The sequence below is a fragment of the Equus asinus genome, chromosome 5 (genome assembly GCF_041296235.1).
Source record: "Equus asinus isolate D_3611 breed Donkey chromosome 5, EquAss-T2T_v2, whole genome shotgun sequence".
NCBI lineage: Eukaryota > Metazoa > Chordata > Mammalia > Perissodactyla > Equidae > Equus > Equus asinus.
In genome coordinates, this window is record NC_091794.1 from 56,203,746 (window position 1) to 56,209,174 (window position 5,429).

At 36.4% G+C, this 5,429-nt stretch overlaps 1 pseudogene; it reads left to right on the plus strand.

Moving 5' to 3' along the window:
- Window positions 1–1,572: 1,572 nt before the first annotated feature.
- LOC139045388 (sodium/potassium-transporting ATPase subunit beta-3 pseudogene) lies at window positions 1,573–3,602 on the plus strand (annotated as a pseudogene).
- Window positions 3,603–5,429: the final 1,827 nt, after the last annotated feature.

Consider the following 5,429-nt stretch of genomic DNA (forward strand, 5'->3'; position numbering starts at 1 on the left):
TCTAGTGAAGGAGTCAACAACTGATCCGAACAAAATAGCCCCTATTGGCTGAGGTGCAAGGCCAAGAACACTCCCAAATTCCAATGGAATGTGCTGTAAGATGTATAAAGAACTTGCATAAGAGGAGCTGACAAATGGTTTTGAACTCAGCTCATCATCCATTTTGAGGATATGTAAGGGGTAGATAGAAAATTGAGGGTGCAGTTAATGAGACAAGCAGAATTACAATAGTAGAAATTGTTGGAGTGTTGTGGGATTTCTCATCCTTACCACCTTAAACCAAATGAGAAGAGTCTCATGAGAACCACTAGGAAAGCTTCCCATATATCCCCAGGTACTGCAGACCACAGAAGCGAGTCTGAAACGCAGCCAAAAATATAATGATAAAAGAATATCATTATTTGCTTGAAGTGGCAGAATAGACCGCAGGGCAAAAGTACATTCCCCTTGGGTCAGATGTGGGCTGCAAGAGAGGCTCCATGAGTGTCCCATTAGACACAAATCTGAGTCAGGGTAGGGGTGGCATAAAGGTCAGCTGGAGAAGACTTTAACAGCATAGCTGCAGTTGGACCTTGTCAGGGTAGGAGGGGGGATTCTCTGAGAAACACAAAGAAAATCATTTCAAGAAAGCAGTCAGCATTGAATATCTGCCAGGTCGAGAGAGGGCCAATAGCAGATCGAATAGAATTAAACTGTCCTCACCCCAAACCACCTCTCCTCCGATTAAATCCTTGATGGAGGCTGCGGGATCAGAAGATGAGGCTAGGGAATAGGGGAGAAATTGGCAAAGGAGGAAATAACTGACATTTTCTTATTACCAAGTACACATTTCCAGACCTGCAGCGGCATTCAGTGGGAGCTGGAGAGAAGCTTTGACACGATTGAGGTTCAGAGTTCTGATTATTATACTAACTCGTGATTTTGCCTCATTAAATGGAACTATTTTGAGGCATGGAAGTACCTGAGGACTTACCCATGAATTTATCCCAGAAGCACACAGAATCAGGCTAATGAGTAAGTCTGAAGAGCCTGGGAAAAGAAAGTTGCTTTATGACTTGCATATGGAGACCAATATGTTTAATGAAATGGTTACATTACTGCACAGTGATTAATATTAATACTTCTATATTAAACAGTTTATGTATTCTTTTTATAATTTCAGGAAATGTTATATACTTTACAAAAATTTTCCCATCTTGTAAAATTAAGATGAACTTTTCAAGGTTTTAGTATATAAGCATATTGTGCAAACTCTATTTAGGTAGTAATTTTACCCTATTGCCTCCATTCCCAAAAGTTAGGTATTATTGTCTCTGGGCATATCTTCCCAATCTTTAAAGAATACACTATTCAAGGGTCCAAAAAAATGCAGATTTTCATTAAGTATCTAATATTCTACTGGGCTTTGAGATCCACATAAGTGGATGTGCAAGTCTTTGAGCCTCAGTTCTACTTGCATTTATGATGCTTCCCGAGAACGAACCCCTCACAGGAATATCAATTATTAAAGAAATGTCTTCAGTATAGCAGTTAATCAGTAAGGCAGCCAACAAATAAAGCAACCCCAGGGATATGTTCTTCCAGGCTCCTGTCTCAAGCCCAAGGTATTTATCCGGTTTACAGAGCAGCTGTTGTCAGTGTCACTCAGAACAAAGCAATCAAGACACCGGAATTCTTTGAAGTGATTCGATTGCCTTTTCTGAGTATGACAGAGAAACAGTATTTGTTTTCTTTAGTGTTAAAAATACGAAGAGAAAAATAGGCATCGATCTAGGTTCTACTTCTTTGAAAGTGGTTTTTCATAATGTTTATGTTTTTATCTTTAAAAATAAGACTGTCTACAGATATATTACGCCCCTTTAAATAAAATTTTTGTCATCAGTAAGGCCCCCCTTTGACTCTGTACTCATCTTTAAGGTTATGTAAGAAACGTAGAGACTTCAACGTTGCTGGTAAGTGTAAACAGACCTACTAAAATAACATTTTGGAATATATTGGTTTGGATTTAAAATTATTGCCAATTATAATAAACATACACAAATAATTGCTTTTTCATTATTTTCTCTATACTATGGATAAAATGTAAATTTTAAAACTGAATTTTAGAAATTATTGAAAAACTGAATTTTAAATGTGGTAATAGCATTCACTCTGCAATAGGTTCTAGAGATTTATACATGGATTTATAAAACCCGTGACTTGGAAGGTTGTTAAAATGTTTAGCCACTGAATATTATTTAATATTTAAAAATCATATAATGTCATAACAGAATAATGCAGATCATCATTTTTAAGAGGGCAGGCATTTCTCTCTCTATTTTTCCTAATGTGTTCCTAGGACTTAGAGTAGTGGCTGGCCTTAATGGTGCTCAAAAGATATTTGTTGAATGAATGAAAAAAGAAAATCATAACTGTGTTGGTATCAAGTACTAGTAAATAACACTGGCTTTGGAGTCAGAAAACGGTTTATAACCTAGCTCAGCCGTTAACTATTTTTATTACTTAAGGAAAGATAATTAATCTGGAGCTCAGTTCCATCAACTCTAGAATGGTAAACATCACCTAATTTATGGTGTCATTTGATTGGAGCGCCTGGCACGTGGATCAGCGTTAAAAGGTACATGTGGAGGCAGTTGGAGCGCACTCTGCAGTGAAGACGTGTCCTCAGCCTGGCCATCCTTCCGCCACCATCCCGGCTTCGCCGCTTGAACTTGGACGTGCCTGTGTCCTCGCCGCCTCCATCCGCGTGGCCACTGCTCCCCCCGTCTCAGCACATACACCAGGACAGGAAAGAAACGTCCTTCAACCAGAGCCTGGCTAAGTGGAAGTGCTTTATCTGCAATGCAACCCCTGGAGAGTTCCTGGGGCACACCGCCAAGAGCTGGGGTTTGATCTTGATCTTCTGCCTAGTGTTTTATGGGTTCCTGGCTGCACTCTTTTCGTTCTAATGTGGGCTACACTTTGGACTGTGAACGATGAGGTTCCAAAATATCATGATCAGATTGCTAGTCTAGAATTAGGGCTTTTCAAAAAACAGCGAGTGCCTTAGAATACATGTTCAGTGTGTCTGACCCAAATTCCTATAAAGGGTACATCGAAGACATTTGAAAGTTTCTAAAGCCATGTGATTTAGAAGGACAGAAGTCTGTCCTGATGGAGCACTTTTTGAACAGAAAAGTCCAATTTATGTTGCATGTCAGTCTCCTGTTTTCTTACTTGAAGAATGCAGTGGTGTGCATGATCCTGATTTTGGCTCTTCAAAAAGGAAACCCTTGTATTCTTATAAAAATAAACAGAATAAGTAGATTAAAGCCTCAAGGAAAACTAAGGGTAGCATGTGGTTCAAAAATGAAAATACAGCAGTTCTATCAACTTATCCTCCCAATGAAATTGTGAACAAAGAAGTTTCCATATTGTGGAAAAAACCTGCATGTTAGGTCTACAGCCATTAGGTTGCTATACACACTGTCTTTGAGCCTAACAGTAGTGGGAGAGAAATAACAGTAGAATGCTGAATTGATGGATCATTCAAAATGAAAAACCAAGATGATGGTGACTAGTTTTTAGGACTAGTTGTGTTCAATATCACAGTGGGTGCGTAGTATGAGTAGGATATCTCCACAGAGTAAGTCTTGTATTGTCTGTCTGCATTTTGTATCAAGTTTCATCTGCCTTTCTAGAATTATGCGACTACATTGGCAAAAGATGGGGTGGTACATGACAATGGGGCAACATCGTAACGTGCTTCCAGATCATGGCGTTTGATGTCTTCTGAAGTAATTACTTGTTACCTCTGCTGCCTCTTGAACCAGCATACATTCACCAGATATAGACAGTGAACACCTGATTCTGAACACGTAGAGGGTCTTGCCCTATTTTTATGTGGTTTAATTGCCAAGTATCTAAAGCTTAACGTGCTGTACTATGTAAATATTTTATGGATTTAATATTGGTTAACTGTTGTATTTTGATGTCAATAAAGTTTTCGGGATAAAATGGGACCTGACCAACATCAAATGTCTCAGCAGCTGCAAGAAATGTGACGTATGGAGAAGTTCTGGATGTGAGGAGGAGAAAAGAAAATAAAAGAAGATTTGAAAGTGTTGTCTGGGATTTTTAAAAAATTATCTTTTACATGCTGAATTAGTCTGTGGGTCTTTTTGCTTAAGAACAGAAACTGTTGTAAAACATGTAAAAAAAGCAGTGATAGGATTACTTTTAGTGCTGGAACTGAGTCTCTCATAAAGTATTTTACACCAGAGATGAAAGATAGAATTTTTAGTTAGCCAGTATGAACATGTAACTATTTTTTTGTGAAATTAAATTTATAAGATTTAAATTGTACAATAGTTTGTGAAATACTCTTACTGTTTTTATTTAGCAGACTATGGACTCTATCAAAAAATATAACTTGTGAAATAGGAAAAAAGATACATATGCTGTTATTTAAAAAATGACCTTAAAAGAAATAAGTATATTTTAACACATTAAGTAATTTAAGAGAAAATTCTGTTCTTCTTTTGATTATTTTTCTTCTTATAATATTGATTTATTTAAATTGTTATGACTGATAACATTTTATAGTAAATGACTATATCTAAATTTATCAAATTATGCTAAGTAGATTATTTATTGATAACATTCAAACCAAGAGGTTGTTATTTACTAGAACTTTTGACAACTCCTTAAAGAAGATTATAATTAGTCTAACTAGCATTAATGTGCAGCTCTACACCTAGAAAAGGTGGCCTGAGGCTTTGTCATCATTTTTTTTCTTAAAAATATTATTGCCTATATTCTAAACTTTTAGACGTGGAAACTTAATTTCTTTTAATTAGAGGTTAAATTTTTATACCTAAGGGAGTTGAAACTTAAAATTGCATTTTTCATAATACTTCTGAAAGTCTTACTCTCTGGAGAGCATTTAACGTAAAGAGGAAAACCTATATTTGAATTTTATCACCATCCTTCCCTGGCATTTGGATGATTTATGTAAACTCTACCAACGTTGTTTTTTTATCTTTAAAATAGAAAAGGCTCACAGGGCTTATGGAGATTGAAGGTGACAGTGTTGATCTAACGCAGTTCCTGGTACAAGCTAGGTGCTCAATAATTTTAATATCTTTTTTATTTTTCTTGAAAATACTTCTTCTGCAAATTGAGATGGTCCCTGGTAACTAAGTCTACATTTTTCTCTGTGGGAAAACTACTGAAAAATAATTAGATTTGGAAAGCTATGAATACTTTCTTTACATTTTTCTGTCTCGCTGTGTTTCCCTTTGATGTGTTATTTCTTGCTAAAAGGTCTCTTCTGGGAGAAGACAGACATTTTTTTTTGGTTGCTGTTTGCTCAAAATATTGTTTAGTATGTTAACATGTGTAGATGCAAAACACCATTAAAGTTCAGAAAATAAACAGTATCAACGTCT